Below are 17,472 nucleotides of genomic sequence, written 5' to 3' on the forward strand. Positions count from 1 at the left end.
AAACTCCAAAACCTTTGACACATTTTAAAAGATTAGGAAGAGGGCATACAGTTGCTTACGGCCATACCTCTCTGGCTCCGCCTGATCTCGTCTGATCTCAGAAGCTAAGCAGAGTAGGGCCTGGTTAGTACTTGGATGGAAGACCGCCTGGGAATCCCAGGTGCCGTAAGCTTTTTCATTTCTATCTGTAAAAGACACAGAGAAGGCCTTAGAAAGTGACTCCATTTCATTGTCAAAACTACAAAACCTTTGACAAGTTTTAAAAGATTAGGAAGAGGACATACAGTTGCTTACGGCCATACCTCTCTGGCTCCGCCTGATCTCGTCTGATCTCAGAAGCTAAGCAGAGTAGGGCCTGGTTAGTACTTGGATGGAAGACCGCCTGGGAATCCCAGGTGCCGTAAGCTTTTTCATTTCTCTCTCTGGAAGAAATCGAGAAGGCATTAGAAAGTGACTCCTTTTTCATTATCAAAACTCCAAAACCTTTGACACATTTTAAAAGATTAGGAAGAGGACATACAGTTGCTTACGGCCATACCTCTCTGGCTCCGCCTGATCTCGTCTGATCTCAGAAGCTAAGCAGAGTAGGGCCTGGTTAGTACTTGGATGGAAGACCGCCTGGGAATCCCAGGTGCCGTAAGCTTTTTCATTTCTCTCTCTGGAAGAAATCGAGAAGGCATTAGAAAGTGACTCCTTTTTCATTATCAAAACTCCAAAACCTTTGACACATTTTAAAAGATTAGGAAGAGGACATACAGTTGCTTACGGCCATACCTCTCTGGCTCCGCCTGATCTCGTCTGATCTCAGAAGCTAAGCAGAGTAGGGCCTGGTTAGTACTTGGATGGAAGACCGCCTGGGAATCCCAGGTGCCGTAAGCTTTTTCATTTCTCTCTCTGGAAGAAATCGAGAAGGCATTAGAAAGTGACTCCTTTTTCATTATCAAAACTCCAAAACCTTTGACACATTTTAAAAGATTAGGAAGAGGACATACAGTTGCTTACGGCCATACCTCTCTGGCTCCGCCTGATCTCGTCTGATCTCAGAAGCTAAGCAGAGTAGGGCCTGGTTAGTACTTGGATGGAAGACCGCCTGGGAATCCCAGGTGCCGTAAGCTTTTTCATTTCTCTCTCTGGAAGAAATCGAGAAGGCATTAGAAAGTGACTCCTTTTTCATTATCAAAACTCCAAAACCTTTGACACATTTTAAAAGATTAGGAAGAGGACATACAGTTGCTTACGGCCATACCTCTCTGGCTCCGCCTGATCTCGTCTGATCTCAGAAGCTAAGCAGAGTAGGGCCTGGTTAGTACTTGGATGGAAGACCGCCTGGGAATCCCAGGTGCCGTAAGCTTTTTCATTTCTATCTGTAAAAGACACAGAGAAGGCCTTAGAAAGTGACTCCATTTCATTGTCAAAACTACAAAACCTTTGACACATTTTAAAAGATTAGGTAGAGGACATACAGTTGCTTACGGCCATACCTCTCTGGCTCCGCCTGATCTCGTCTGATCTCAGAAGCTAAGCAGAGTAGGGCCTGGTTAGTACTTGGATGGAAGACCGCCTGGGAATCCCAGGTGCCGTAAGCTTTTTCATTTCTCTCTCTGGAAGAAATCGAGAAGGCATTAGAAAGTGACTCCTTTTTCATTATCAAAACTCCAAAACCTTTGACACATTTTAAAAGATTAGGTAGAGGACATACAGTTGCTTACGGCCATACCTCTCTGGCTAAGCCTGATCTCGTCTGATCTCAGAAGCTAAGCAGAGTAGGGCCTGGTTAGTACTTGGATGGAAGACCGCCTGGGAATCCCAGGTGCCGTAAGCTTTTTCAATTCTATCTGTAAAAGACACAGAGAAGGCCTTAGAAAGTGACTCCATTTAATTGTCAAAACTACAAAACCTTTGACACATTTTAAAAGATTAGGTAGAGGACATACAGTTGCTTACGGCCATACCTCTCTGGCTCCGCCTGATCTCGTCTGATCTCAGAAGCTAAGCAGAGTAGGGCCTGGTTAGTACTTGGATGGAAGACCGCCTGGGAATCCCAGGTGCCGTAAGCTTTTTCAATTCTATCTGTAAAAGACACAGAGAAGGCCTTAGAAAGTGACTCCATTTAATTGTCAAAACTACAAAACCTTTGACACATTTTAAAAGATTAGGTAGAGGACATACAGTTGCTTACGGCCATACCTCTCTGGCTCTGCCTGATCTCGTCTGATCTCAGAAGCTAAGCAGAGTAGGGCCTGGTTAGTACTTGGATGGAAGACCGCCTGGGAATCCCAGGTGCCGTAAGCTTTTTCATTTCTCTCTCTGGAAGAAATTGAGAAGGCATTAGAAAGTGAATCCTTTTTCATTATCAAAACTCCAAAACCTTTGACACATTTTAAAATATTAGGAAGAGGACATACAGTTGCTTACGGCCATACCTCTCTGGCTCCGCCTGATCTCGTCTGATCTCAGAAGCTAAGCAGAGTAGGGCCTGGTTAGTACTTGGATGGAAGACCGCCTGGGAATCCCAGGTGCCGTAAGCTTTTTCATTTCTCTCTCTGGAAGAAATCGAGAAGGCATTAGAAAGTGACTCCTTTTTCATTATCAAAACTCCAAAACCTTTGACACATTTTAAAAGATTAGGAAGAGGACATACAGTTGCTTACGGCCATACCTCTCTGGCTCCGCCTGATCTCGTCTGATCTCAGAAGCTAAGCAGAGTAGGGCCTGGTTAGTACTTGGATGGAAGACCGCCTGGGAATCCCAGGTGCCGTAAGCTTTTTCAATTCTATCTGTAAAAGACACAGAGAAGGCCTTAGAAAGTGACTCCATTTAATTGTCAAAACTACAAAACCTTTGACACATTTTAAAAGATTAGGTAGAGGACATACAGTTGCTTACGGCCATACCTCTCTGGCTCTGCCTGATCTCGTCTGATCTCAGAAGCTAAGCAGAGTAGGGCCTGGTTAGTACTTGGATGGAAGACCGCCTGGGAATCCCAGGTGCCGTAAGCTTTTTCATTTCTCTCTCTGGAAGAAATCGAGAAGGCATTAGAAAGTGACTCCTTTTTCATTATCAAAACTCCAAAACCTTTGACACATTTTAAAAGATTAGGAAGAGGGCATACAGTTGCTTACGGCCATACCTCTCTGGCTCCGCCTGATCTCGTCTGATCTCAGAAGCTAAGCAGAGTAGGGCCTGGTTAGTACTTGGATGGAAGACCGCCTGGGAATCCCAGGTGCCGTAAGCTTTTTCATTTCTATCTGTAAAAGACACAGAGAAGGCCTTAGAAAGTGACTCCATTTCATTGTCAAAACTACAAAACCTTTGACAAGTTTTAAAAGATTAGGAAGAGGACATACAGTTGCTTACGGCCATACCTCTCTGGCTCCGCCTGATCTCGTCTGATCTCAGAAGCTAAGCAGAGTAGGGCCTGGTTAGTACTTGGATGGAAGACCGCCTGGGAATCCCAGGTGCCGTAAGCTTTTTCATTTCTCTCTCTGGAAGAAATCGAGAAGGCATTAGAAAGTGACTCCTTTTTCATTATCAAAACTCCAAAACCTTTGACACATTTTAAAAGATTAGGAAGAGGACATACAGTTGCTTACGGCCATACCTCTCTGGCTCCGCCTGATCTCGTCTGATCTCAGAAGCTAAGCAGAGTAGGGCCTGGTTAGTACTTGGATGGAAGACCGCCTGGGAATCCCAGGTGCCGTAAGCTTTTTCATTTCTCTCTCTGGAAGAAATCGAGAAGGCATTAGAAAGTGACTCCTTTTTCATTATCAAAACTCCAAAACCTTTGACACATTTTAAAAGATTAGGAAGAGGACATACAGTTGCTTACGGCCATACCTCTCTGGCTCCGCCTGATCTCGTCTGATCTCAGAAGCTAAGCAGAGTAGGGCCTGGTTAGTACTTGGATGGAAGACCGCCTGGGAATCCCAGGTGCCGTAAGCTTTTTCATTTCTCTCTCTGGAAGAAATCGAGAAGGCATTAGAAAGTGACTCCTTTTTCATTATCAAAACTCCAAAACCTTTGACACATTTTAAAAGATTAGGAAGAGGACATACAGTTGCTTACGGCCATACCTCTCTGGCTCCGCCTGATCTCGTCTGATCTCAGAAGCTAAGCAGAGTAGGGCCTGGTTAGTACTTGGATGGAAGACCGCCTGGGAATCCCAGGTGCCGTAAGCTTTTTCATTTCTCTCTCTGGAAGAAATCGAGAAGGCATTAGAAAGTGACTCCTTTTTCATTATCAAAACTCCAAAACCTTTGACACATTTTAAAAGATTAGGAAGAGGACATACAGTTGCTTACGGCCATACCTCTCTGGCTCCGCCTGATCTCGTCTGATCTCAGAAGCTAAGCAGAGTAGGGCCTGGTTAGTACTTGGATGGAAGACCGCCTGGGAATCCCAGGTGCCGTAAGCTTTTTCATTTCTCTCTCTGGAAGAAATCGAGAAGGCATTAGAAAGTGACTCCTTTTTCATTATCAAAACTCCAAAACCTTTGACACATTTTAAAAGATTAGGAAGAGGACATACAGTTGCTTACGGCCATACCTCTCTGGCTCCGCCTGATCTTGTCTGATCTCAGAAGCTAAGCAGAGTAGGGCCTGATTAGTACTTGGATGGAAGACCGCCTGGGAATCCCAGGTGCCGTAAGCTTTTTCATTTCTATCTGTAAAAGACACAGAGAAGGCCTTAGAAAGTGACTCCATTTCATTGTCAAAACTACAAAACCTTTGACAAGTTTTAAAAGATTAGGAAGAGGACATACAGTTGCTTACGGCCATACCTCTCTGGCTCCGCCTGATCTCGTCTGATCTCAGAAGCTAAGCAGAGTAGGGCCTGGTTAGTACTTGGATGGAAGACCGCCTGGGAATCCCAGGTGCCGTAAGCTTTTTCATTTCTATCTGTAAAAGACACAGAGAAGGCCTTAGAAAGTGACTCCATTTCATTGTCAAAACTACAAAACCTTTGACACATTTTAAAAGATTAGGTAGAGGACATACAGTTGCTTACGGCCATACCTCTCTGGCTCCGCCTGATCTCGTCTGATCTCAGAAGCTAAGCAGAGTAGGGCCTGGTTAGTACTTGGATGGAAGACCGCCTGGGAATCCCAGGTGCCGTAAGCTTTTTCATTTCTCTCTCTGGAAGAAATCGAGAAGGCATTAGAAAGTGACTCCTTTTTCATTATCAAAACTCCAAAACCTTTGACACATTTTAAAAGATTAGGTAGAGGACATACAGTTGCTTACGGCCATACCTCTCTGGCTCCGCCTGATCTCGTCTGATCTCAGAAGCTAAGCAGAGTAGGGCCTGGTTAGTACTTGGATGGAAGACCGCCTGGGAATCCCAGGTGCCGTAAGCTTTTTCAATTCTATCTGTAAAAGACACAGAGAAGGCCTTAGAAAGTGACTCCATTTAATTGTCAAAACTACAAAACCTTTGACACATTTTAAAAGATTAGGTAGAGGACATACAGTTGCTTACGGCCATACCTCTCTGGCTCCGCCTGATCTCGTCTGATCTCAGAAGCTAAGCAGAGTAGGGCCTGGTTAGTACTTGGATGGAAGACCGCCTGGGAATCCCAGGTGCCGTAAGCTTTTTCAATTCTATTTGTAAAAGACACAGAGAAGGCCTTAGAAAGTGACTCCATTTAATTGTCAAAACTCCAAAACCTTTGACACATTTTAAAAGATTAGGAAGAGGACATACAGTTGCTTACGGCCATACCTCTCTGGCTCCGCCTGATCTCGTCTGATCTCAGAAGCTAAGCAGAGTAGGGCCTGGTTAGTACTTGGATGGAAGACCGCCTGGGAATCCCAGGTGCCGTAAGCTTTTTCATTTCTCTCTCTGGAAGAAATCGAGAAGGCATTAGAAAGTGACTCCTTTTTCATTATCAAAACTCCAAAACCTTTGACACATTTTAAAAGATTAGGAAGAGGACATACAGTTGCTTACGGCCATACCTCTCTGGCTCCGCCTGATCTCGTCTGATCTCAGAAGCTAAGCAGAGTAGGGCCTGGTTAGTACTTGGATGGAAGACCGCCTGGGAATCCCAGGTGCCGTAAGCTTTTTCATTTCTCTCTCTGGAAGAAATCGAGAAGGCATTAGAAAGTGACTCCTTTTTCATTATCAAAACTCCAAAACCTTTGACACATTTTAAAAGATTAGGAAGAGGACATACAGTTGCTTACGGCCATACCTCTCTGGCTCCGCCTGATCTCGTCTGATCTCAGAAGCTAAGCAGTGTAGGGCCTGGTTAGTACTTGGATGGAAGACCGCCTGGGAATCCCAGGTGCCGTAAGCTTTTTCATTTCTATCTGTAAAAGACACAGAGAAGGCCTTAGAAAGTGACTCCATTTCATTGTCAAAACTACAAAACCTTTGACACATTTTAAAAGATTAGGTAGAGGACATACAGTTGCTTACGGCCATACCTCTCTGGCTCTGCCTGATCTCGTCTGATCTCAGAAGCTAAGCAGAGTAGGGCCTGGTTAGTACTTGGATGGAAGACCGCCTGGGAATCCCAGGTGCCGTAAGCTTTTTCATTTCTCTCTCTGGAAGAAATTGAGAAGGCATTAGAAAGTGAATCCTTTTTCATTATCAAAACTCCAAAACCTTTGACACATTTTAAAATATTAGGAAGAGGACATACAGTTGCTTACGGCCATACCTCTCTGGCTCCGCCTGATCTCGTCTGATCTCAGAAGCTAAGCAGAGTAGGGCCTGGTTAGTACTTGGATGGAAGACCGCCTGGGAATCCCAGGTGCCGTAAGCTTTTTCATTTCTCTCTCTGGAAGAAATCGAGAAGGCATTAGAAAGTGACTCCTTTTTCATTATCAAAACTCCAAAACCTTTGACACATTTTAAAAGATTAGGAAGAGGACATACAGTTGCTTACGGCCATTTCTCTCTGGCTCCGCCTGATCTCGTCTGATCTCAGAAGCTAAGCAGAGTAGGGCCTGGTTAGTACTTGGATGGAAGACCGCCTGGGAATCCCAGGTGCCGTAAGCTTTTTCATTTCTATCTGTAAAAGACACAGAGAAGGCCTTAGAAAGTGACTCCATTTCATTGTCAAAACTACAAAACCTTTGACAAGTTTTAAAAGATTAGGAAGAGGACATACAGTTGCTTACGGCCATACCTCTCTGGCTCCGCCTGATCTCGTCTGATCTCAGAAGCTAAGCAGAGTAGGGCCTGGTCAGTACTTGGATGGAAGACCGCCTGGGAATCCCAGGTGCCGTAAGCTTTTTCAATTCTATCTGTAAAAGACACAGAGAAGGCCTTAGAAAGTGACTCCATTTAATTGTCAAAACTACAAAACCTTTGACACATTTTAAAAGATTAGGTAGAGGACATACAGTTGCTTACGGCCATACCTCTCTGGCTCTGCCTGATCTCGTCTGATCTCAGAAGCTAAGCAGAGTAGGGCCTGGTTAGTACTTGGATGGAAGACCGCCTGGGAATCCCAGGTGCCGTAAGCTTTTTCATTTCTCTCTCTGGAAGAAATTGAGAAGGCATTAGAAAGTGAATCCTTTTTCATTATCAAAACTCCAAAACCTTTGACACATTTTAAAATATTAGGAAGAGGACATACAGTTGCTTACGGCCATACCTCTCTGGCTCCGCCTGATCTCGTCTGATCTCAGAAGCTAAGCAGAGTAGGGCCTGGTTAGTACTTGGATGGAAGACCGCCTGGGAATCCCAGGTGCCGTAAGCTTTTTCATTTCTATCTGTAAAAGACACAGAGAAGGCCTTAGAAAGTGACTCCATTTCATTGTCAAAACTACAAAACCTTTGACAAGTTTTAAAAGATTAGGAAGAGGACATACAGTTGCTTACGGCCATACCTCTCTGGCTCCGCCTGATCTCGTCTGATCTCAGAAGCTAAGCAGAGTAGGGCCTGGTTAGTACTTGGATGGAAGACCGCCTGGGAATCCCAGGTGCCGTAAGCTTTTTCATTTCTCTCTCTGGAAGAAATCGAGAAGGCATTAGAAAGTGACTCCTTTTTCATTATCAAAACTCCAAAACCTTTGACACATTTTAAAAGATTAGGAAGAGGACATACAGTTGCTTACGGCCATACCTCTCTGGCTCCGCCTGATCTCGTCTGATCTCAGAAGCTAAGCAGAGTAGGGCCTGGTTAGTACTTGGATGGAAGACCGCCTGGGAATCCCAGGTGCCGTAAGCTTTTTCATTTCTATCTGTAAAAGACACAGAGAAGGCCTTAGAAAGTGACTCCATTTCATTGTCAAAACTACAAAACCTTTGACACATTTTAAAAGATTAGGTAGAGGACATACAGTTGCTTACGGCCATACCTCTCTGGCTCTGCCTGATCTCGTCTGATCTCAGAAGCTAAGCAGAGTAGGGCCTGGTTAGTACTTGGATGGAAGACCGCCTGGGAATCCCAGGTGCCGTAAGCTTTTTCATTTCTCTCTCTGGAAGAAATTGAGAAGGCATTAGAAAGTGAATCCTTTTTCATTATCAAAACTCCAAAACCTTTGACACATTTTAAAATATTAGGAAGAGGACATACAGTTGCTTACGGCCATACCTCTCTGGCTCCGCCTGATCTCGTCTGATCTCAGAAGCTAAGCAGAGTAGGGCCTGGTTAGTACTTGGATGGAAGACCGCCTGGGAATCCCAGGTGCCGTAAGCTTTTTCATTTCTCTCTCTGGAAGAAATCGAGAAGGCATTAGAAAGTGACTCCTTTTTCATTATCAAAACTCCAAAACCTTTGACACATTTTAAAAGATTAGGAAGAGGACATACAGTTGCTTACGGCCATTTCTCTCTGGCTCCGCCTGATCTCGTCTGATCTCAGAAGCTAAGCAGAGTAGGGCCTGGTTAGTACTTGGATGGAAGACCGCCTGGGAATCCCAGGTGCCGTAAGCTTTTTCATTTCTATCTGTAAAAGACACAGAGAAGGCCTTAGAAAGTGACTCCATTTCATTGTCAAAACTACAAAACCTTTGACAAGTTTTAAAAGATTAGGAAGAGGACATACAGTTGCTTACGGCCATACCTCTCTGGCTCCGCCTGATCTCGTCTGATCTCAGAAGCTAAGCAGAGTAGGGCCTGGTCAGTACTTGGATGGAAGACCGCCTGGGAATCCCAGGTGCCGTAAGCTTTTTCAATTCTATCTGTAAAAGACACAGAGAAGGCCTTAGAAAGTGACTCCATTTAATTGTCAAAACTACAAAACCTTTGACACATTTTAAAAGATTAGGTAGAGGACATACAGTTGCTTACGGCCATACCTCTCTGGCTCTGCCTGATCTCGTCTGATCTCAGAAGCTAAGCAGAGTAGGGCCTGGTTAGTACTTGGATGGAAGACCGCCTGGGAATCCCAGGTGCCGTAAGCTTTTTCATTTCTCTCTCTGGAAGAAATTGAGAAGGCATTAGAAAGTGAATCCTTTTTCATTATCAAAACTCCAAAACCTTTGACACATTTTAAAATATTAGGAAGAGGACATACAGTTGCTTACGGCCATACCTCTCTGGCTCCGCCTGATCTCGTCTGATCTCAGAAGCTAAGCAGAGTAGGGCCTGGTTAGTACTTGGATGGAAGACCGCCTGGGAATCCCAGGTGCCGTAAGCTTTTTCATTTCTCTCTCTGGAAGAAATCGAGAAGGCATTAGAAAGTGACTCCTTTTTCATTATCAAAACTCCAAAACCTTTGACACATTTTAAAAGATTAGGAAGAGGACATACAGTTGCTTACGGCCATACCTCTCTGGCTCCGCCTGATCTCGTCTGATCTCAGAAGCTAAGCAGAGTAGGGCCTGGTTAGTACTTGGATGGAAGACCGCCTGGGAATCCCAGGTGCCGTAAGCTTTTTCATTTCTATCTGTAAAAGACACAGAGAAGGCCTTAGAAAGTGACTCCATTTCATTGTCAAAACTACAAAACCTTTGACAAGTTTTAAAAGATTAGGAAGAGGACATACAGTTGCTTACGGCCATACCTCTCTGGCTCCGCCTGATCTCGTCTGATCTCAGAAGCTAAGCAGAGTAGGGCCTGGTTAGTACTTGGATGGAAGACCGCCTGGGAATCCCAGGTGCCGTAAGCTTTTTCATTTCTCTCTCTGGAAGAAATCGAGAAGGCATTAGAAAGTGACTCCTTTTTCATTATCAAAACTCCAAAACCTTTGACACATTTTAAAAGATTAGGAAGAGGACATACAGTTGCTTACGGCCATACCTCTCTGGCTCCGCCTGATCTCGTCTGATCTCAGAAGCTAAGCAGAGTAGGGCCTGGTTAGTACTTGGATGGAAGACCGCCTGGGAATCCCAGGTGCCGTAAGCTTTTTCATTTCTCTCTCTGGAAGAAATCGAGAAGGCATTAGAAAGTGACTCCTTTTTCATTATCAAAACTCCAAAACCTTTGACACATTTTAAAAGATTAGGAAGAGGACATACAGTTGCTTACGGCCATACCTCTCTGGCTCCGCCTGATCTCGTCTGATCTCAGAAGCTAAGCAGAGTAGGGCCTGGTTAGTACTTGGATGGAAGACCGCCTGGGAATCCCAGGTGCCGTAAGCTTTTTCATTTCTCTCTCTGGAAGAAATCGAGAAGGCATTAGAAAGTGACTCCTTTTTCATTATCAAAACTCCAAAACCTTTGACACATTTTAAAAGATTAGGAAGAGGACATACAGTTGCTTACGGCCATACCTCTCTGGCTCCGCCTGATCTCGTCTGATCTCAGAAGCTAAGCAGAGTAGGGCCTGGTTAGTACTTGGATGGAAGACCGCCTGGGAATCCCAGGTGCCGTAAGCTTTTTCATTTCTCTCTCTGGAAGAAATCGAGAAGGCATTAGAAAGTGACTCCTTTTTCATTATCAAAACTCCAAAACCTTTGACACATTTTAAAAGATTAGGAAGAGGACATACAGTTGCTTACGGCCATACCTCTCTGGCTCCGCCTGATCTTGTCTGATCTCAGAAGCTAAGCAGAGTAGGGCCTGATTAGTACTTGGATGGAAGACCGCCTGGGAATCCCAGGTGCCGTAAGCTTTTTCATTTCTATCTGTAAAAGACACAGAGAAGGCCTTAGAAAGTGACTCCATTTCATTGTCAAAACTACAAAACCTTTGACAAGTTTTAAAAGATTAGGAAGAGGACATACAGTTGCTTACGGCCATACCTCTCTGGCTCCGCCTGATCTCGTCTGATCTCAGAAGCTAAGCAGAGTAGGGCCTGGTTAGTACTTGGATGGAAGACCGCCTGGGAATCCCAGGTGCCGTAAGCTTTTTCATTTCTATCTGTAAAAGACACAGAGAAGGCCTTAGAAAGTGACTCCATTTCATTGTCAAAACTACAAAACCTTTGACACATTTTAAAAGATTAGGTAGAGGACATACAGTTGCTTACGGCCATACCTCTCTGGCTCTGCCTGATCTCGTCTGATCTCAGAAGCTAAGCAGAGTAGGGCCTGGTTAGTACTTGGATGGAAGACCGCCTGGGAATCCCAGGTGCCGTAAGCTTTTTCATTTCTCTCTCTGGAAGAAATTGAGAAGGCATTAGAAAGTGAATCCTTTTTCATTATCAAAACTCCAAAACCTTTGACACATTTTAAAATATTAGGAAGAGGACATACAGTTGCTTACGGCCATACCTCTCTGGCTCCGCCTGATCTCGTCTGATCTCAGAAGCTAAGCAGAGTAGGGCCTGGTTAGTACTTGGATGGAAGACCGCCTGGGAATCCCAGGTGCCGTAAGCTTTTTCATTTCTCTCTCTGGAAGAAATCGAGAAGGCATTAGAAAGTGACTCCTTTTTCATTATCAAAACTCCAAAACCTTTGACACATTTTAAAAGATTAGGAAGAGGACATACAGTTGCTTACGGCCATACCTCTCTGGCTCCGCCTGATCTCGTCTGATCTCAGAAGCTAAGCAGAGTAGGGCCTGGTTAGTACTTGGATGGAAGACCGCCTGGGAATCCCAGGTGCCGTAAGCTTTTTCATTTCTATCTGTAAAAGACACAGAGAAGGCCTTAGAAAGTGACTCCATTTCATTGTCAAAACTACAAAACCTTTGACAAGTTTTAAAAGATTAGGAAGAGGACATACAGTTGCTTACGGCCATACCTCTCTGGCTCCGCCTGATCTCGTCTGATCTCAGAAGCTAAGCAGAGTAGGGCCTGGTTAGTACTTGGATGGAAGACCGCCTGGGAATCCCAGGTGCCGTAAGCTTTTTCAATTCTATCTGTAAAAGACACAGAGAAGGCCTTAGAAAGTGACTTCATTTAATTGTCAAAACTACAAAACCTTTGACACATTTTAAAAGATTAGGTAGAGGACATACAGTTGCTTACGGCCATACCTCTCTGGCTCCGCCTGATCTTGTCTGATCTCAGAAGCTAAGCAGAGTAGGGCCTGGTTAGTACTTGGATGGAAGACCGCCTGGGAATCCCAGGTGCCGTAAGCTTTTTCATTTCTCTCTCTGGAAGAAATTGAGAAGGCCTTAGAAAGTGACTCCATTTCATTGTCAAAACTACAAAACCTTTGACACATTTTAAAAGATTAGGTAGAGGACATACAGTTGCTTACGGCCATACCTCTCTGGCTCCGCCTGATCTCGTCTGATCTCAGAAGCTAAGCAGAGTAGGGCCTGGTTAGTACTTGGATGGAAGACCGCCTGGGAATCCCAGGTGCCGTAAGCTTTTTCATTTCTCTCTCTGGAAGAAATCGAGAAGGCATTAGAAAGTGACTCCTTTTTCATTATCAAAACTCCAAAACCTTTGACACATTTTAAAAGATTAGGAAGAGGACATACAGTTGCTTACGGCCATACCTCTCTGGCTCCGCCTGATCTCGTCTGATCTCAGAAGCTAAGCAGAGTAGGGCCTGGTTAGTACTTGGATGGAAGACCGCCTGGGAATCCCAGGTGCCGTAAGCTTTTTCATTTCTATCTGTAAAAGACACAGAGAAGGCCTTAGAAAGTGACTCCATTTCATTGTCAAAACTACAAAACCTTTGACAAGTTTTAAAAGATTAGGAAGAGGACATACAGTTGCTTACGGCCATACCTCTCTGGCTCCGCCTGATCTCGTCTGATCTCAGAAGCTAAGCAGAGTAGGGCCTGGTTAGTACTTGGATGGAAGACCGCCTGGGAATCCCAGGTGCCGTAAGCTTTTTCAATTCTATCTGTAAAAGACACAGAGAAGGCCTTAGAAAGTGACTCCATTTAATTGTCAAAACTACAAAACCTTTGACACATTTTAAAAGATTAGGTAGAGGACATACAGTTGCTTACGGCCATACCTCTCTGGCTCCGCCTGATCTCGTCTGATCTCAGAAGCTAAGCAGAGTAGGGCCTGGTTAGTACTTGGATGGAAGACCGCCTGGGAATCCCAGGTGCCGTAAGCTTTTTCATTTCTCTCTCTGGAAGAAATCGAGAAGGCATTAGAAAGTGACTCCTTTTTCATTATCAAAACTCCAAAACCTTTGACACATTTTAAAAGATTAGGAAGAGGACATACAGTTGCTTACGGCCATACCTCTCTGGCTCCGCCTGATCTCGTCTGATCTCAGAAGCTAAGCAGAGTAGGGCCTGGTTAGTACTTGGATGGAAGACCGCCTGGGAATCCCAGGTGCCGTAAGCTTTTTCAATTCTATCTGTAAAAGACACAGAGAAGGCCTTAGAAAGTGACTCCATTTAATTGTCAAAACTACAAAACCTTTGACACATTTTAAAAGATTAGGAAGAGGACATACAGTTGCTTACGGCCATACCTCTCTGGCTCCGCCTGATCTCGTCTGATCTCAGAAGCTAAGCAGAGTAGGGCCTGGTTAGTACTTGGATGGAAGACCGCCTGGGAATCCCAGGTGCCGTAAGCTTTTTCATTTCTATCTGTAAAAGACACAGAGAAGGCCTTAGAAAGTGACTCCATTTCATTGTCAAAACTACAAAACCTTTGACAAGTTTTAAAAGATTAGGAAGAGGACATACAGTTGCTTACGGCCATACCTCTCTGGCTCCGCCTGATCTCGTCTGATCTCAGAAGCTAAGCAGAGTAGGGCCTGGTTAGTACTTGGATGGAAGACCGCCTGGGAATCCCAGGTGCCGTAAGCTTTTTCAATTCTATCTGTAAAAGACACAGAGAAGGCCTTAGAAAGTGACTCCATTTAATTGTCAAAACTACAAAACCTTTGACAAGTTTTAAAAGATTAGGTAGAGGACATACAGTTGCTTACGGCCATACCTCTCTGGCTCCGCCTGATCTCGTCTGATCTCAGAAGCTAAGCAGAGTAGGGCCTGGTTAGTACTTGGATGGAAGACCGCCTGGGAATCCCAGGTGCCGTAAGCTTTTTCATTTCTCTCTCTGGAAGAAATCGAGAAGGCATTAGAAAGTGACTCCTTTTTCATTATCAAAACTCCAAAACCTTTGACACATTTTAAAAGATTAGGAAGAGGACATACAGTTGCTTACGGCCATACCTCTCTGGCTCCGCCTGATCTCGTCTGATCTCAGAAGCTAAGCAGAGTAGGGCCTGGTTAGTACTTGGATGGAAGACCGCCTGGGAATCCCAGGTGCCGTAAGCTTTTTCAATTCTATCTGTAAAAGACACAGAGAAGGCCTTAGAAAGTGACTCCATTTAATTGTCAAAACTACAAAACCTTTGACACATTTTAAAAGATTAGGTAGAGGACATACAGTTGCTTACGGCCATACCTCTCTGGCTCTGCCTGATCTCGTCTGATCTCAGAAGCTAAGCAGAGTAGGGCCTGGTTAGTACTTGGATGGAAGACCGCCTGGGAATCCCAGGTGCCGTAAGCTTTTTCATTTCTCTCTCTGGAAGAAATCGAGAAGGCATTAGAAAGTGACTCCTTTTTCATTATCAAAACTCCAAAACCTTTGACACATTTTAAAAGATTAGGAAGAGGACATACAGTTGCTTACGGCCATACCTCTCTGGCTCCGCCTGATCTCGTCTGATCTCAGAAGCTAATCAGAGTAGGGCCTGGTTAGTACTTGGATGGAAGACCGCCTGGGAATCCCAGGTGCCGTAAGCTTTTTCATTTCTCTCTCTGGAAGAAATTGAGAAGGCATTAGAAAGTGAATCCTTTTTCATGATCAAAACTCCAAAACCTTTGACACATTTTAAAATATTAGGAAGAGGACATACAGTTGCTTACGGCCATACCTCTCTGGCTCCGCCTGATCTCGTCTGATCTCAGAAGCTAAGCAGAGTAGGGCCTGGTTAGTACTTGGATGGAAGACCGCCTGGGAATCCCAGGTGCCGTAAGCTTTTTCATTTCTCTCTCTGGAAGAAATCGAGAAGGCATTAGAAAGTGACTCCTTTTTCATTATCAAAACTCCAAAACCTTTGACACATTTTAAAAGATTAGGTAGAGGACATACAGTTGCTTACGGCCATACCTCTCTGGCTCCGCCTGATCTCGTCTGATCTCAGAAGCTAAGCAGAGTAGGGCCTGGTTAGTACTTGGATGGAAGACCGCCTGGGAATCCCAGGTGCCGTAAGCTTTTTCAATTCTATCTGTAAAAGACACAGAGAAGGCCTTAGAAAGTGACTCCATTTAATTGTCAAAACTACAAAACCTTTGACACATTTTAAAAGATTAGGTAGAGGACATACAGTTGCTTACGGCCATACCTCTCTGGCTCTGCCTGATCTCGTCTGATCTCAGAAGCTAAGCAGAGTAGGGCCTGGTTAGTACTTGGATGGAAGACCGCCTGGGAATCCCAGGTGCCGTAAGCTTTTTCATTTCTCTCTCTGGAAGAAATTGAGAAGGCATTAGAAAGTGAATCCTTTTTCATTATCAAAACTCCAAAACCTTTGACACATTTTAAAATATTAGGAAGAGGACATACAGTTGCTTACGGCCATACCTCTCTGGCTCCGCCTGATCTCGTCTGATCTCAGAAGCTAAGCAGAGTAGGGCCTGGTTAGTACTTGGATGGAAGACCGCCTGGGAATCCCAGGTGCCGTAAGCTTTTTCATTTCTCTCTCTGGAAGAAATCGAGAAGGCATTAGAAAGTGACTCCTTTTTCATTATCAAAACTCCAAAACCTTTGACACATTTTAAAAGATTAGGAAGAGGACATACAGTTGCTTACGGCCATACCTCTCTGGCTCCGCCTGATCTCGTCTGATCTCAGAAGCTAAGCAGAGTAGGGCCTGGTTAGTACTTGGATGGAAGACCGCCTGGGAATCCCAGGTGCCGTAAGCTTTTTCATTTCTATCTGTAAAAGACACAGAGAAGGCCTTAGAAAGTGACTCCATTTCATTGTCAAAACTACAAAACCTTTGACAAGTTTTAAAAGATTAGGAAGAGGACATACAGTTGCTTACGGCCATACCTCTCTGGCTCCGCCTGATCTCGTCTGATCTCAGAAGCTAAGCAGAGTAGGGCCTGGTTAGTACTTGGATGGAAGACCGCCTGGGAATCCCAGGTGCCGTAAGCTTTTTCATTTCTCTCTCTGGAAGAAATCGAGAAGGCATTAGAAAGTGACTCCTTTTTCATTATCAAAACTCCAAAACCTTTGACACATTTTAAAAGATTAGGAAGAGGACATACAGTTGCTTACGGCCATACCTCTCTGGCTCCGCCTGATCTCGTCTGATCTCAGAAGCTAAGCAGAGTAGGGCCTGGTTAGTACTTGGATGGAAGACCGCCTGGGAATCCCAGGTGCCGTAAGCTTTTTCATTTCTCTCTCTGGAAGAAATCGAGAAGGCATTAGAAAGTGACTCCTTTTTCATTATCAAAACTCCAAAACCTTTGACACATTTTAAAAGATTAGGAAGAGGACATACAGTTGCTTACGGCCATACCTCTCTGGCTCCGCCTGATCTCGTCTGATCTCAGAAGCTAAGCAGAGTAGGGCCTGGTTAGTACTTGGATGGAAGACCGCCTGGGAATCCCAGGTGCCGTAAGCTTTTTCATTTCTCTCTCTGGAAGAAATCGAGAAGGCATTAGAAAGTGACTCCTTTTTCATTATCAAAACTCCAAAACCTTTGACACATTTTAAAAGATTAGGAAGAGGACATACAGTTGCTTACGGCCATACCTCTCTGGCTCCGCCTGATCTCGTCTGATCTCAGAAGCTAAGCAGAGTAGGGCCTGGTTAGTACTTGGATGGAAGACCGCCTGGGAATCCCAGGTGCCGTAAGCTTTTTCATTTCTCTCTCTGGAAGAAATCGAGAAGGCATTAGAAAGTGACTCCTTTTTCATTATCAAAACTCCAAAACCTTTGACACATTTTAAAAGATTAGGAAGAGGACATACAGTTGCTTACGGCCATACCTCTCTGGCTCCGCCTGATCTTGTCTGATCTCAGAAGCTAAGCAGAGTAGGGCCTGATTAGTACTTGGATGGAAGACCGCCTGGGAATCCAAGGTGCCGTAAGCTTTTTCATTTCTATCTGTAAAAGACACAGAGAAGGCCTTAGAAAGTGACTCCATTTCATTGTCAAAACTACAAAACCTTTGACAAGTTTTAAAAGATTAGGAAG

The 17,472-nt window shown here is 44.5% G+C and overlaps 74 non-coding genes across 74 annotated transcripts; all 74 read left to right on the forward strand.

The window, feature by feature from the left end:
* Positions 1–53: 53 nt before the first annotated feature.
* Positions 54–172, forward strand: LOC144403652 (5S ribosomal RNA). The gene has a single exon (XR_013465590.1). It is a non-coding gene; the product is annotated as a 5S ribosomal RNA (ribosomal RNA).
* A 116-nt stretch (positions 173–288) lies between these two features.
* Positions 289–407, forward strand: LOC144403653 (5S ribosomal RNA). Its single transcript, XR_013465591.1, has one exon. It is a non-coding gene; the product is annotated as a 5S ribosomal RNA (ribosomal RNA).
* Positions 408–524: 117 nt separating this feature from the next.
* On the forward strand, positions 525–643 carry LOC144403654 (5S ribosomal RNA). The gene has a single exon (XR_013465592.1). It is a non-coding gene; the product is annotated as a 5S ribosomal RNA (ribosomal RNA).
* A 117-nt stretch (positions 644–760) lies between these two features.
* On the forward strand, positions 761–879 carry LOC144403656 (5S ribosomal RNA). The gene has a single exon (XR_013465594.1). It is a non-coding gene; the product is annotated as a 5S ribosomal RNA (ribosomal RNA).
* Positions 880–996: 117 nt separating this feature from the next.
* Positions 997–1,115, forward strand: LOC144403657 (5S ribosomal RNA). Its single transcript, XR_013465595.1, has one exon. It is a non-coding gene; the product is annotated as a 5S ribosomal RNA (ribosomal RNA).
* Positions 1,116–1,232: 117 nt separating this feature from the next.
* Positions 1,233–1,351, forward strand: LOC144403658 (5S ribosomal RNA). Its single transcript, XR_013465596.1, has one exon. It is a non-coding gene; the product is annotated as a 5S ribosomal RNA (ribosomal RNA).
* Positions 1,352–1,467: 116 nt separating this feature from the next.
* On the forward strand, positions 1,468–1,586 carry LOC144403659 (5S ribosomal RNA). The gene has a single exon (XR_013465597.1). It is a non-coding gene; the product is annotated as a 5S ribosomal RNA (ribosomal RNA).
* Positions 1,587–1,703: 117 nt separating this feature from the next.
* LOC144397506 (5S ribosomal RNA) lies at positions 1,704–1,822 on the forward strand. Its single transcript, XR_013459652.1, has one exon. It is a non-coding gene; the product is annotated as a 5S ribosomal RNA (ribosomal RNA).
* A 116-nt stretch (positions 1,823–1,938) lies between these two features.
* Positions 1,939–2,057, forward strand: LOC144403660 (5S ribosomal RNA). The gene has a single exon (XR_013465598.1). It is a non-coding gene; the product is annotated as a 5S ribosomal RNA (ribosomal RNA).
* A 116-nt stretch (positions 2,058–2,173) lies between these two features.
* Positions 2,174–2,292, forward strand: LOC144397404 (5S ribosomal RNA). Its single transcript, XR_013459550.1, has one exon. It is a non-coding gene; the product is annotated as a 5S ribosomal RNA (ribosomal RNA).
* A 117-nt stretch (positions 2,293–2,409) lies between these two features.
* On the forward strand, positions 2,410–2,528 carry LOC144403661 (5S ribosomal RNA). Its single transcript, XR_013465599.1, has one exon. It is a non-coding gene; the product is annotated as a 5S ribosomal RNA (ribosomal RNA).
* Positions 2,529–2,645: 117 nt separating this feature from the next.
* Positions 2,646–2,764, forward strand: LOC144403662 (5S ribosomal RNA). Its single transcript, XR_013465600.1, has one exon. It is a non-coding gene; the product is annotated as a 5S ribosomal RNA (ribosomal RNA).
* Positions 2,765–2,880: 116 nt separating this feature from the next.
* LOC144397405 (5S ribosomal RNA) lies at positions 2,881–2,999 on the forward strand. Its single transcript, XR_013459551.1, has one exon. It is a non-coding gene; the product is annotated as a 5S ribosomal RNA (ribosomal RNA).
* Positions 3,000–3,116: 117 nt separating this feature from the next.
* On the forward strand, positions 3,117–3,235 carry LOC144403663 (5S ribosomal RNA). The gene has a single exon (XR_013465601.1). It is a non-coding gene; the product is annotated as a 5S ribosomal RNA (ribosomal RNA).
* Positions 3,236–3,351: 116 nt separating this feature from the next.
* Positions 3,352–3,470, forward strand: LOC144403664 (5S ribosomal RNA). Its single transcript, XR_013465602.1, has one exon. It is a non-coding gene; the product is annotated as a 5S ribosomal RNA (ribosomal RNA).
* Positions 3,471–3,587: 117 nt separating this feature from the next.
* LOC144403665 (5S ribosomal RNA) lies at positions 3,588–3,706 on the forward strand. Its single transcript, XR_013465603.1, has one exon. It is a non-coding gene; the product is annotated as a 5S ribosomal RNA (ribosomal RNA).
* Positions 3,707–3,823: 117 nt separating this feature from the next.
* On the forward strand, positions 3,824–3,942 carry LOC144403667 (5S ribosomal RNA). Its single transcript, XR_013465605.1, has one exon. It is a non-coding gene; the product is annotated as a 5S ribosomal RNA (ribosomal RNA).
* A 117-nt stretch (positions 3,943–4,059) lies between these two features.
* On the forward strand, positions 4,060–4,178 carry LOC144403668 (5S ribosomal RNA). Its single transcript, XR_013465606.1, has one exon. It is a non-coding gene; the product is annotated as a 5S ribosomal RNA (ribosomal RNA).
* A 117-nt stretch (positions 4,179–4,295) lies between these two features.
* Positions 4,296–4,414, forward strand: LOC144403669 (5S ribosomal RNA). Its single transcript, XR_013465607.1, has one exon. It is a non-coding gene; the product is annotated as a 5S ribosomal RNA (ribosomal RNA).
* A 117-nt stretch (positions 4,415–4,531) lies between these two features.
* LOC144398868 (5S ribosomal RNA) lies at positions 4,532–4,650 on the forward strand. The gene has a single exon (XR_013461015.1). It is a non-coding gene; the product is annotated as a 5S ribosomal RNA (ribosomal RNA).
* A 116-nt stretch (positions 4,651–4,766) lies between these two features.
* LOC144403670 (5S ribosomal RNA) lies at positions 4,767–4,885 on the forward strand. Its single transcript, XR_013465608.1, has one exon. It is a non-coding gene; the product is annotated as a 5S ribosomal RNA (ribosomal RNA).
* Positions 4,886–5,001: 116 nt separating this feature from the next.
* On the forward strand, positions 5,002–5,120 carry LOC144403671 (5S ribosomal RNA). Its single transcript, XR_013465609.1, has one exon. It is a non-coding gene; the product is annotated as a 5S ribosomal RNA (ribosomal RNA).
* A 117-nt stretch (positions 5,121–5,237) lies between these two features.
* On the forward strand, positions 5,238–5,356 carry LOC144403672 (5S ribosomal RNA). Its single transcript, XR_013465610.1, has one exon. It is a non-coding gene; the product is annotated as a 5S ribosomal RNA (ribosomal RNA).
* Positions 5,357–5,472: 116 nt separating this feature from the next.
* Positions 5,473–5,591, forward strand: LOC144403673 (5S ribosomal RNA). Its single transcript, XR_013465611.1, has one exon. It is a non-coding gene; the product is annotated as a 5S ribosomal RNA (ribosomal RNA).
* A 116-nt stretch (positions 5,592–5,707) lies between these two features.
* LOC144403674 (5S ribosomal RNA) lies at positions 5,708–5,826 on the forward strand. The gene has a single exon (XR_013465612.1). It is a non-coding gene; the product is annotated as a 5S ribosomal RNA (ribosomal RNA).
* Positions 5,827–5,943: 117 nt separating this feature from the next.
* On the forward strand, positions 5,944–6,062 carry LOC144403675 (5S ribosomal RNA). The gene has a single exon (XR_013465613.1). It is a non-coding gene; the product is annotated as a 5S ribosomal RNA (ribosomal RNA).
* A 117-nt stretch (positions 6,063–6,179) lies between these two features.
* Positions 6,180–6,298, forward strand: LOC144397108 (5S ribosomal RNA). Its single transcript, XR_013459253.1, has one exon. It is a non-coding gene; the product is annotated as a 5S ribosomal RNA (ribosomal RNA).
* Positions 6,299–6,414: 116 nt separating this feature from the next.
* LOC144397406 (5S ribosomal RNA) lies at positions 6,415–6,533 on the forward strand. The gene has a single exon (XR_013459552.1). It is a non-coding gene; the product is annotated as a 5S ribosomal RNA (ribosomal RNA).
* A 117-nt stretch (positions 6,534–6,650) lies between these two features.
* LOC144403676 (5S ribosomal RNA) lies at positions 6,651–6,769 on the forward strand. The gene has a single exon (XR_013465614.1). It is a non-coding gene; the product is annotated as a 5S ribosomal RNA (ribosomal RNA).
* Positions 6,770–6,886: 117 nt separating this feature from the next.
* Positions 6,887–7,005, forward strand: LOC144399052 (5S ribosomal RNA). Its single transcript, XR_013461197.1, has one exon. It is a non-coding gene; the product is annotated as a 5S ribosomal RNA (ribosomal RNA).
* Positions 7,006–7,121: 116 nt separating this feature from the next.
* Positions 7,122–7,240, forward strand: LOC144397088 (5S ribosomal RNA). The gene has a single exon (XR_013459233.1). It is a non-coding gene; the product is annotated as a 5S ribosomal RNA (ribosomal RNA).
* Positions 7,241–7,356: 116 nt separating this feature from the next.
* On the forward strand, positions 7,357–7,475 carry LOC144397407 (5S ribosomal RNA). The gene has a single exon (XR_013459553.1). It is a non-coding gene; the product is annotated as a 5S ribosomal RNA (ribosomal RNA).
* Positions 7,476–7,592: 117 nt separating this feature from the next.
* Positions 7,593–7,711, forward strand: LOC144403678 (5S ribosomal RNA). Its single transcript, XR_013465616.1, has one exon. It is a non-coding gene; the product is annotated as a 5S ribosomal RNA (ribosomal RNA).
* A 116-nt stretch (positions 7,712–7,827) lies between these two features.
* LOC144403679 (5S ribosomal RNA) lies at positions 7,828–7,946 on the forward strand. The gene has a single exon (XR_013465617.1). It is a non-coding gene; the product is annotated as a 5S ribosomal RNA (ribosomal RNA).
* Positions 7,947–8,063: 117 nt separating this feature from the next.
* LOC144403680 (5S ribosomal RNA) lies at positions 8,064–8,182 on the forward strand. The gene has a single exon (XR_013465618.1). It is a non-coding gene; the product is annotated as a 5S ribosomal RNA (ribosomal RNA).
* Positions 8,183–8,298: 116 nt separating this feature from the next.
* LOC144397408 (5S ribosomal RNA) lies at positions 8,299–8,417 on the forward strand. Its single transcript, XR_013459554.1, has one exon. It is a non-coding gene; the product is annotated as a 5S ribosomal RNA (ribosomal RNA).
* A 117-nt stretch (positions 8,418–8,534) lies between these two features.
* LOC144403681 (5S ribosomal RNA) lies at positions 8,535–8,653 on the forward strand. The gene has a single exon (XR_013465619.1). It is a non-coding gene; the product is annotated as a 5S ribosomal RNA (ribosomal RNA).
* A 117-nt stretch (positions 8,654–8,770) lies between these two features.
* LOC144399054 (5S ribosomal RNA) lies at positions 8,771–8,889 on the forward strand. Its single transcript, XR_013461199.1, has one exon. It is a non-coding gene; the product is annotated as a 5S ribosomal RNA (ribosomal RNA).
* Positions 8,890–9,005: 116 nt separating this feature from the next.
* On the forward strand, positions 9,006–9,124 carry LOC144397090 (5S ribosomal RNA). The gene has a single exon (XR_013459235.1). It is a non-coding gene; the product is annotated as a 5S ribosomal RNA (ribosomal RNA).
* A 116-nt stretch (positions 9,125–9,240) lies between these two features.
* On the forward strand, positions 9,241–9,359 carry LOC144397409 (5S ribosomal RNA). The gene has a single exon (XR_013459555.1). It is a non-coding gene; the product is annotated as a 5S ribosomal RNA (ribosomal RNA).
* Positions 9,360–9,476: 117 nt separating this feature from the next.
* LOC144403682 (5S ribosomal RNA) lies at positions 9,477–9,595 on the forward strand. The gene has a single exon (XR_013465620.1). It is a non-coding gene; the product is annotated as a 5S ribosomal RNA (ribosomal RNA).
* A 117-nt stretch (positions 9,596–9,712) lies between these two features.
* LOC144403683 (5S ribosomal RNA) lies at positions 9,713–9,831 on the forward strand. Its single transcript, XR_013465621.1, has one exon. It is a non-coding gene; the product is annotated as a 5S ribosomal RNA (ribosomal RNA).
* A 116-nt stretch (positions 9,832–9,947) lies between these two features.
* Positions 9,948–10,066, forward strand: LOC144403684 (5S ribosomal RNA). Its single transcript, XR_013465622.1, has one exon. It is a non-coding gene; the product is annotated as a 5S ribosomal RNA (ribosomal RNA).
* Positions 10,067–10,183: 117 nt separating this feature from the next.
* LOC144403685 (5S ribosomal RNA) lies at positions 10,184–10,302 on the forward strand. Its single transcript, XR_013465623.1, has one exon. It is a non-coding gene; the product is annotated as a 5S ribosomal RNA (ribosomal RNA).
* Positions 10,303–10,419: 117 nt separating this feature from the next.
* Positions 10,420–10,538, forward strand: LOC144403686 (5S ribosomal RNA). Its single transcript, XR_013465624.1, has one exon. It is a non-coding gene; the product is annotated as a 5S ribosomal RNA (ribosomal RNA).
* A 117-nt stretch (positions 10,539–10,655) lies between these two features.
* On the forward strand, positions 10,656–10,774 carry LOC144403687 (5S ribosomal RNA). The gene has a single exon (XR_013465625.1). It is a non-coding gene; the product is annotated as a 5S ribosomal RNA (ribosomal RNA).
* A 117-nt stretch (positions 10,775–10,891) lies between these two features.
* LOC144398869 (5S ribosomal RNA) lies at positions 10,892–11,010 on the forward strand. The gene has a single exon (XR_013461016.1). It is a non-coding gene; the product is annotated as a 5S ribosomal RNA (ribosomal RNA).
* Positions 11,011–11,126: 116 nt separating this feature from the next.
* On the forward strand, positions 11,127–11,245 carry LOC144403689 (5S ribosomal RNA). Its single transcript, XR_013465627.1, has one exon. It is a non-coding gene; the product is annotated as a 5S ribosomal RNA (ribosomal RNA).
* A 116-nt stretch (positions 11,246–11,361) lies between these two features.
* LOC144397410 (5S ribosomal RNA) lies at positions 11,362–11,480 on the forward strand. Its single transcript, XR_013459556.1, has one exon. It is a non-coding gene; the product is annotated as a 5S ribosomal RNA (ribosomal RNA).
* Positions 11,481–11,597: 117 nt separating this feature from the next.
* LOC144403690 (5S ribosomal RNA) lies at positions 11,598–11,716 on the forward strand. The gene has a single exon (XR_013465628.1). It is a non-coding gene; the product is annotated as a 5S ribosomal RNA (ribosomal RNA).
* A 117-nt stretch (positions 11,717–11,833) lies between these two features.
* On the forward strand, positions 11,834–11,952 carry LOC144403691 (5S ribosomal RNA). The gene has a single exon (XR_013465629.1). It is a non-coding gene; the product is annotated as a 5S ribosomal RNA (ribosomal RNA).
* A 116-nt stretch (positions 11,953–12,068) lies between these two features.
* LOC144403692 (5S ribosomal RNA) lies at positions 12,069–12,187 on the forward strand. The gene has a single exon (XR_013465630.1). It is a non-coding gene; the product is annotated as a 5S ribosomal RNA (ribosomal RNA).
* A 116-nt stretch (positions 12,188–12,303) lies between these two features.
* LOC144398517 (5S ribosomal RNA) lies at positions 12,304–12,422 on the forward strand. The gene has a single exon (XR_013460664.1). It is a non-coding gene; the product is annotated as a 5S ribosomal RNA (ribosomal RNA).
* A 116-nt stretch (positions 12,423–12,538) lies between these two features.
* On the forward strand, positions 12,539–12,657 carry LOC144403693 (5S ribosomal RNA). The gene has a single exon (XR_013465631.1). It is a non-coding gene; the product is annotated as a 5S ribosomal RNA (ribosomal RNA).
* A 117-nt stretch (positions 12,658–12,774) lies between these two features.
* Positions 12,775–12,893, forward strand: LOC144403695 (5S ribosomal RNA). Its single transcript, XR_013465633.1, has one exon. It is a non-coding gene; the product is annotated as a 5S ribosomal RNA (ribosomal RNA).
* A 116-nt stretch (positions 12,894–13,009) lies between these two features.
* LOC144403696 (5S ribosomal RNA) lies at positions 13,010–13,128 on the forward strand. Its single transcript, XR_013465634.1, has one exon. It is a non-coding gene; the product is annotated as a 5S ribosomal RNA (ribosomal RNA).
* A 116-nt stretch (positions 13,129–13,244) lies between these two features.
* On the forward strand, positions 13,245–13,363 carry LOC144403697 (5S ribosomal RNA). Its single transcript, XR_013465635.1, has one exon. It is a non-coding gene; the product is annotated as a 5S ribosomal RNA (ribosomal RNA).
* A 117-nt stretch (positions 13,364–13,480) lies between these two features.
* Positions 13,481–13,599, forward strand: LOC144403698 (5S ribosomal RNA). Its single transcript, XR_013465636.1, has one exon. It is a non-coding gene; the product is annotated as a 5S ribosomal RNA (ribosomal RNA).
* Positions 13,600–13,715: 116 nt separating this feature from the next.
* On the forward strand, positions 13,716–13,834 carry LOC144403699 (5S ribosomal RNA). Its single transcript, XR_013465637.1, has one exon. It is a non-coding gene; the product is annotated as a 5S ribosomal RNA (ribosomal RNA).
* Positions 13,835–13,950: 116 nt separating this feature from the next.
* On the forward strand, positions 13,951–14,069 carry LOC144403701 (5S ribosomal RNA). The gene has a single exon (XR_013465639.1). It is a non-coding gene; the product is annotated as a 5S ribosomal RNA (ribosomal RNA).
* A 116-nt stretch (positions 14,070–14,185) lies between these two features.
* LOC144403702 (5S ribosomal RNA) lies at positions 14,186–14,304 on the forward strand. The gene has a single exon (XR_013465640.1). It is a non-coding gene; the product is annotated as a 5S ribosomal RNA (ribosomal RNA).
* Positions 14,305–14,421: 117 nt separating this feature from the next.
* On the forward strand, positions 14,422–14,540 carry LOC144403703 (5S ribosomal RNA). The gene has a single exon (XR_013465641.1). It is a non-coding gene; the product is annotated as a 5S ribosomal RNA (ribosomal RNA).
* Positions 14,541–14,656: 116 nt separating this feature from the next.
* LOC144397412 (5S ribosomal RNA) lies at positions 14,657–14,775 on the forward strand. The gene has a single exon (XR_013459558.1). It is a non-coding gene; the product is annotated as a 5S ribosomal RNA (ribosomal RNA).
* A 117-nt stretch (positions 14,776–14,892) lies between these two features.
* On the forward strand, positions 14,893–15,011 carry LOC144398196 (5S ribosomal RNA). The gene has a single exon (XR_013460343.1). It is a non-coding gene; the product is annotated as a 5S ribosomal RNA (ribosomal RNA).
* Positions 15,012–15,128: 117 nt separating this feature from the next.
* On the forward strand, positions 15,129–15,247 carry LOC144403704 (5S ribosomal RNA). The gene has a single exon (XR_013465642.1). It is a non-coding gene; the product is annotated as a 5S ribosomal RNA (ribosomal RNA).
* Positions 15,248–15,364: 117 nt separating this feature from the next.
* Positions 15,365–15,483, forward strand: LOC144403705 (5S ribosomal RNA). The gene has a single exon (XR_013465643.1). It is a non-coding gene; the product is annotated as a 5S ribosomal RNA (ribosomal RNA).
* A 116-nt stretch (positions 15,484–15,599) lies between these two features.
* Positions 15,600–15,718, forward strand: LOC144397413 (5S ribosomal RNA). The gene has a single exon (XR_013459559.1). It is a non-coding gene; the product is annotated as a 5S ribosomal RNA (ribosomal RNA).
* Positions 15,719–15,835: 117 nt separating this feature from the next.
* On the forward strand, positions 15,836–15,954 carry LOC144403706 (5S ribosomal RNA). The gene has a single exon (XR_013465644.1). It is a non-coding gene; the product is annotated as a 5S ribosomal RNA (ribosomal RNA).
* Positions 15,955–16,071: 117 nt separating this feature from the next.
* On the forward strand, positions 16,072–16,190 carry LOC144403707 (5S ribosomal RNA). Its single transcript, XR_013465645.1, has one exon. It is a non-coding gene; the product is annotated as a 5S ribosomal RNA (ribosomal RNA).
* A 116-nt stretch (positions 16,191–16,306) lies between these two features.
* On the forward strand, positions 16,307–16,425 carry LOC144403708 (5S ribosomal RNA). The gene has a single exon (XR_013465646.1). It is a non-coding gene; the product is annotated as a 5S ribosomal RNA (ribosomal RNA).
* Positions 16,426–16,542: 117 nt separating this feature from the next.
* Positions 16,543–16,661, forward strand: LOC144403709 (5S ribosomal RNA). Its single transcript, XR_013465647.1, has one exon. It is a non-coding gene; the product is annotated as a 5S ribosomal RNA (ribosomal RNA).
* A 117-nt stretch (positions 16,662–16,778) lies between these two features.
* Positions 16,779–16,897, forward strand: LOC144403710 (5S ribosomal RNA). The gene has a single exon (XR_013465648.1). It is a non-coding gene; the product is annotated as a 5S ribosomal RNA (ribosomal RNA).
* Positions 16,898–17,014: 117 nt separating this feature from the next.
* LOC144403712 (5S ribosomal RNA) lies at positions 17,015–17,133 on the forward strand. Its single transcript, XR_013465650.1, has one exon. It is a non-coding gene; the product is annotated as a 5S ribosomal RNA (ribosomal RNA).
* Positions 17,134–17,250: 117 nt separating this feature from the next.
* On the forward strand, positions 17,251–17,369 carry LOC144399756 (5S ribosomal RNA). The gene has a single exon (XR_013461902.1). It is a non-coding gene; the product is annotated as a 5S ribosomal RNA (ribosomal RNA).
* The last annotated feature ends 103 nt before the right edge of the window (positions 17,370–17,472 follow it).

The sequence above is a fragment of the Gasterosteus aculeatus genome, chromosome 2 (assembly GCF_964276395.1).
Source record: "Gasterosteus aculeatus chromosome 2, fGasAcu3.hap1.1, whole genome shotgun sequence".
NCBI classification, from domain to species: Eukaryota; Metazoa; Chordata; class Actinopteri; order Perciformes; family Gasterosteidae; genus Gasterosteus; species Gasterosteus aculeatus.